The sequence below is a fragment of the Triticum aestivum genome, chromosome 5D, assembly GCF_018294505.1.
Source record: "Triticum aestivum cultivar Chinese Spring chromosome 5D, IWGSC CS RefSeq v2.1, whole genome shotgun sequence".
Classification (NCBI taxonomy): Eukaryota; Viridiplantae; Streptophyta; class Magnoliopsida; order Poales; family Poaceae; genus Triticum; species Triticum aestivum.
In genome coordinates, this window is record NC_057808.1 from 62287708 (window position 1) to 62294522 (window position 6815).

The following is a 6815-nucleotide window of genomic DNA, read 5'->3' on the forward strand; positions in this document are numbered from 1 at the left end:
GAGGTACCAAGCCACCCACTTGACCATTCTCCTTAGCCCTTCCTATCAAGATAGCTAACATATCAACCACAATGTTAAACAAGATAGGGGACATCGGATCTCCTTGTCTAAGGCCTTTATGTGTCTGGAAGTAATGACCAATATCGTCATTCACTTTAATTCCCACACTCCCTTTTTGCGTAAATGATTCAACCTGGCGTCGCCAGGCTTCATCAAAACCTTTCATACGCAATGCCTGTTGGAGAAATGGCCATTTAACCTTATCGTACGCTTTCTCGAAATCCACCTTAAAAATGACTCCATCTAACTTCTTGGAATGGATTTCATGGAGCGTTTCATGAAGGACGACCACCCCTTCAAGGATGTTTCTATCCGGCATGAAAGCAGTTTGGGAGTGCTGCACCACAGAATGCGCAATCTGTGTGAGCCTATTAGTCCCGACCTTGGTGAATATTTTAAAACTAACATTGAGTAGGCAGATCGGCCTGAACTGCTCAATTCTCACATCATCCGTCTTCTTACAAAGCAGTGTGATAGTTCCAAAATTCAAGTGAAATAATTGAAGCTGTCCAGAGAACAGATCCTGAAACATAGGTAGCAAATCCCCCTTAATAATATGCCAGCACTTCTTGTAGAACTCCACCGGAAATCCATCCGGTCCGGGAGCCTTATTATTTTTCAACTGTGCTATAGCATCAAACACCTCCTTCTCCGAAAACGGGGCAACCAGAATATCATTTTCAGCAGCCGAAAGTTGAGGCACATCCTCAGTTCTGGACTCATCGAGAGATACACAACTATCCTCCGGAGGTCCAAATAACTGCCTATAATATTCGGTTATATATGTTTTTAGGTTATCCTGTCCTAAAATAGTGCCCTCATCTTGTTCAAGTTGGAATATTCTCTTCTTTCTGTGCTTACCATTAGCAATCAGATGAAAGAATTGAGTATTCGCGTCCCCTTGGACCACTTTGCGAACCTTAGCCCGCAAAGCCCACTTCAATTCTTCTTCACGGAGAAGTTCTTTCAACCTCTTCTCTGCTTCAGTTTTAACCTGGAGCTCAGCAGGCATCAAAATCGTGGATTCGGCCTTGACGTCCAGATTCTGTATAAGAGAGAGGAGCCTGTCCTTCTCAATCTTATATACCCCACTAAGGTGCTTAGCCCAACCCCGTAAGAAGCTTCTCAAACTCCTAATCTTATTTTGCCAACGCTCGACCGTGGTCCTACCGCCTACACCCTTCGCCCATTCCCTAGCGATCAGGTCTAGGAACCCTTCGCGTTCGAACCAGGCCATCTCAAAAGAAAAGGTGTTTTTATTTCCCACATGGTTCGGCTCCCCTGAGTCAACGAACAGTGGTGTGTGATCGGGAAAACCCCGTGAAAGAGCTTGAACCGTCACAAGCGGGAACTTCTGTTCCCACTCCACACTCGCAAGAACGCGATCAAGCTTTTCGTACGTCGGGTTGGGCAAAGAGTTGGCCCAGGTAAACTTTCTACCAGAAAGCTCTATCTCCCTCAGATCCAGGCTTTCAATAATAGTATGCTCTATGTGGCCTGGCAATGCCAGTAGTCTCTCAATGTAATATGCAGCAGCTTATTATGTACTCCCTCCGTTCGGAATTACTCGTCCAAGAAATGAATGTATCTAGATGTACTTTAGTTGTAGATACATCCATTGTTGTGACAAGTAATTCCGAACAGAGGGAGTATTTCCTACGACATATTCATTATTATTTACTCCCTCCGTCCAAAAATACTTGTCATCAAAATGGATAAAATGAGATATATCACGAACTAAAATACATCTAGATACATCCTTTTTAATCCATTTTGATGACAAGTATTTCCGGACGGAGGGAATATAAGTTAGTACTCCCTCCATAACGAAATATAAGAGTGTTTATAGTGATCTAAACACTCTTATATTCCTTTACAGAGGGAGTACTTCCTATAAACCTACGATGCAATGTAATATATAACATATGTGTGAACATCATAACTAAGTATCTATTTTCTTACGCTGCAACAATTTTATGATCGCTCTTTAAATATTCTTAGTTGAATGGGTGGTTCCCTCTCGCCCTTTGCGTCATTGGTGCAATGGGTCATCTAGTTTCAGTGAAGCACTCTAGCCCTATGAGCATTTCTCAGCTTGTAGACGACCTGAGCCCCCAATGGCAGCCTTTCAGGACTGCTTGCAGATGTGTGGGTTGAAGGCTTTGGGCTTCTCAACCAGCGAGCTGGAAATAATAATGTACTGGTGTGGTTGGACCGTGCGGTAGCAGATGATCAGTGGCGAGATATTTATATTAGTATCATATAGATAGAAAAATATGAATTGCTGACATGAATTCTTAAAAGCTTCTACTAGAATTAAGTACCATTTCTTTCCATCAACTTTGCCATGTATTTAGTTACTGAAAATATTTCTATTAGTTTCTTGCAATACTTTTAGAATAATTATTTTTTAAAATTTCGTGTAGCATCGCATGGGCCATCACCTAGTCAGAAATAAATCCTAGGATCAAGGTCTGAACTGTAGATACACTGATGCGATTCTCACAAGTTACAACAGCTACCACCACATCACCTAGCCCTTGCTCAGTTCAAGCCAGTAAACATCATCTCATCTTTGGCTGACGAACACAGGTTATTTGTAGGCAAACGGGCCTAAAATGTTGTATCACAGACTGAGCGCGCGTGGGGGGGGGGGGGGGGGGGTGGATGCTGAAGAGCTTATAACCAACACCATCAGGAACCATTAAAATGGCTGACGAAGTGAAGGCAGCTAGCAGCTGTCATGCATGTAGGGCGGCGGTGCATGCTATGAACAGCAACGTCATATATATTTTTTAACAGCTTTTGTTTTCAACTGCATCATCAACAAATAAATGTAAATTGAGGGCATTTAAATCATTAGATAGACATTACGAGGCATGCCAGGAACAATAGAGAAAATGTGCATACAGAAAAATTAGAAACCAAATCAAAACACATAAAAACATGGTTCAACCAAAACATTTAGCCCACACAAGTTCACTAGCACTTCCTTTTTTTGACCGGGACAAGTACATAAGAAAGTACATGTATCTGCATACTGCAAGCAACATAACCCAAATAGTTGCATTACACGTAATTTTCATAAATCAACTAAAGAAATTCAATCTCCAAGGTCGGCATCCAGATTCTTTGTACCATGTTTTTCAACAGACAGGTTGACGCTTCTTTGTCCTAACCAGTTCTTCGCATGCACCTCAGATGGTTTACCCTCTTCAGTTTGTTTATTTGATAGCTACTTTTCAGCTCGCTTCAGTGCTTTGCTTCTACCTGCATCAAAGAGAATAGCTCATATTTTGAATGAGAAAAAAAATTCTCTACAGAAAGAATTATTATTTTTATCCAACAAGAACAAGTCTCATGTTTATCAGTAACTAGCACAAAAAATAGAAAGAAACATAAAAGCAAGAATAGATTATGCATGTTAGTTTTGGTCAAATATATTATTCTCAAAGTGAAAACCCAGAGGAACTTAGTTTTTGTCATAAAACGCAACTCAACACCATGTCCAATAAGAACACATTTGGTTCCCTGCAGATGCCCCAGCCAGGCTCTGCGGGTGCAGCTTTTGGGCGTTTGGTTGCCTGGGGTAAGGTCTAAACATGTCCTGTGGCATGCAAAGTAGCCAGCGAGCCTGGCTCGTAGGAAACGAGATTGAAATCCGTTTCTCCCGAGCTAGGCTCGTGAGATGCAGGGTATAACATGCCAATGATGGTATCAGCAAATAATTATCATGTTTTAAGGCATATTAGTATATTTCAAAGTAGATTCAAAATTAATGACAAAAATAAGTATTGTATGGACGATTCAAGCAAAATAAACATAATCTTAATGTTTGTCTTTTTATTTCAATATAAGCTTTTTAGTATTGATTTGACAGAATTCCACCACAGTTAAAGAAAACTGAGCCGTGGCCTTGTCTACTTCCATAACAGTTTTGCTAACATTTCACAGGAAGGTTCGCGCACAAACAACCAAAATTCAGCTTAACACAAACTTATTTTTATTGGATTGCCAGGATTTGTTTAACAACTGATATACAGCATCGACAATGCTGTACAGAACCAGTCATGTCAATAACCCTCCATTGAATCACACTGTCATCAAGCCATAGCTCTGGATAAGATGCACTAACTTGCTAAGCTCTAGATCCTACTGAAACCAGAATGGTACCAACACGATGATTCACTAGTTTTCATGGCAAGCATGACATTCATACATATAGTCGCACATAAAAACATAAAAGGAACTTACCAGCATAAAGAAGTTACCTTAATATTGCTCAGGTACCCCTGCAGATGTCACTAGTGCAGAAGCTGGACAAGTAATTGAACTTCTTGACATCAAGCTCAGCCAATCCTCGCAGTGTTGACTTCCTCACATCAATAGCAAACATCAGTGCTAACTTGTCCATGTGCTTGGGTGTGGTTTCAGAAAGCAAGTAAACGACGTCATCATCCATGCTTAGGATGGGGTCTCCCACTTGAAGTTCCTTCATGGTCTTGCTGCTCAGCATAGCCATGCGATCAGAAAGGCATGGCTCCAAGCTGACGTCTTTAACATCAAATACACAGTCACGGTTCCAGCGCTCCTGCAAACCAACCGGTATTGCCATGCTCCATGTTGTGGACTTCCAGCCATCACGGATGACCTGATGAGATTTCCTTGAGATATTCCGCACCCAATCAGTGTAGGAAACAGGGGTGGCGGCGGCGGCGTTGAGCACTTCTATTGACCGGAATTCCAACTCAACATACTTGATCGAGTCTTTGTTTCGGCTGATAGTTACGTCCCGGAAATAGCCGGGGTCACCATTTCTGAGGAGGCAATCCAGTTAGACCTTGCCGGCACCGGCAGTGGAACATCCCGGAGCCGTGGGCGTTTCTTGAGCACGTCGCAAAAGAAGATGCCACGCCAGAGGTCCACCCAGGCGACCGTGCCATGCTCACCACCAATTGTGATTGTCTTCCCCGTCTCGTGGTACAGCCTCTCGACTGCTGCAGGTAAAGGGATGAGCTTGTCCCTCTTGAACTTATTCAGTGACAAGCGCTTGGAGATCCAAGCTTTAGAATTTGATGATGATCTGTAGAGGTGGAGGTGGAACTCACACCTAATGAGCGCGTTGCCGTCGTACAGGGAGTTACCGTTGCCGAGCGCAGCGACGACATAGCAAGCGCCGTCTTGGCGGCTAATGAGGGCAGTTGCGGGGTCGTCGAGCCATATGGGGTCCGGGTTGGGTAGCAGATCTAGCCGCTGGGCGCGCGGGCTGTAGACGAAGTAGTCCCAGTCCGATGCTCCGGTGGTGCTGTTGGGGTGGATGGGAACGCAGAGGAGGACGAGATGTGCGTCGGTGGCGACAATCTTGGGCGCTGTTCTGCGGAATTCCAGGCCAGGGCAGTGGACACAAAAGTGGGAGAGATGTGGCGGGCGGGCGGCGCGGAGGGTCACCTTGATAGGCAAGCCGCTGCTGGTGGTGCCCTCGGCGGTGGTGTTGTTGGGAAGGTCGGCGATGTAGCACCACCTGTCAAGGAGGACCAGGCCTGAGCCTGAGGCGGCGGCGGCGCTGGACTCGGGAAGAGAAGGTGGAACCCAGGAGGAAACAGTGGAGGCAGCCATGTCGGCGAGGAACCCAAGCAGAGGCGACGGGATGGGATGGCAGCAGGCGGCGCGATTTGGGAACGAAATTTGGGGCTAGGGACGGACCTAGGGTTCGCCTTTGGGTAGCGAACGACTCCGGTGCCCCCTCCCTCGTTCTCCTCCTCCTCCCCCCCGTCCTTCGTTTTTAGGTAAGGTTCTTGGTCTGGTTGTTGATGCGCCCAATGCTTTCTGCTACTGTTAATGTCAAAGGTCTGGATCTGGTGCGATTCATAATTTATTGGGGAAACTTGTGGCTAGTTAGCTAATTTGTGGCTAAGGGCAATTCACTCTTTTTAGTTCAGGATTTGAGCAAACTGTAGGATACTTTTGTGGTGTTTGATAGGACTAAGAGCATCTGAGTCCTTACTTTTGAATTTAATCTATTCCAAGCATCAGATTTGATTTACTAATCTGGTCACATTGCTCAGAGCAGCTTGCATATTTGATCAGTTATTTTCTGCAATCAGTGATTAGGTTGGCTCCAGTTTTGTTCTGATTATGGCCAAGAAGAGTGGTAAAGTTTAAATAGAGAAAATGATACCAGTGTTACATATTTGGCTAATGATATTTATGTTCCGACTGAGAGGAACGCCAAAGTGGCTGGCACTCCTACCACATGAGTAGGACGAACATGAACGTGGCGGTTGGTTCATAACGTGTCGTGGGCACACCAAAACGTGGGGATGCACTCCTCGCAAAATATGCTCAACTACAAAATTGGACGTTCTCTGCTTCGTATTTTCATAGATTATGGTGCACTGGTACATAAACATGGTTTATTAGTTAGTCATTGTATACCTAAAATCGTAGCACGACTCTGGTGTTATGTATTGTTCAATGTTCAGCAAGCAAAGGGAATAGTGAAATTAAAGTTACAATGATTTTTCTGTGCTGAAAAGAGCTACACAGAGTCGAGAATGTCAACTTTTCGTTGTACGAATATTGCTTCAGTTTAAACTATCCCACATGATTACATACTTTCACATCTCCAAGAAATAGAATAACTCTGCAATCCTAGAATATTTGTGAATGATCAGTTTGTTTTGTTGACAGAATAATGGTCGGAGGTGCTTCTGCTGAACCACATTTGTGAATGAGCATAGAACTGCAGAGTTATT

General features: G+C 44.0%; 1 pseudogene; it reads right to left on the reverse strand.

Moving 5' to 3' along the window:
* Positions 1–3033: 3033 nt before the first annotated feature.
* On the reverse strand, positions 3034–5829 carry LOC123124341 (uncharacterized; annotated as a pseudogene).
* Positions 5830–6815: the final 986 nt, after the last annotated feature.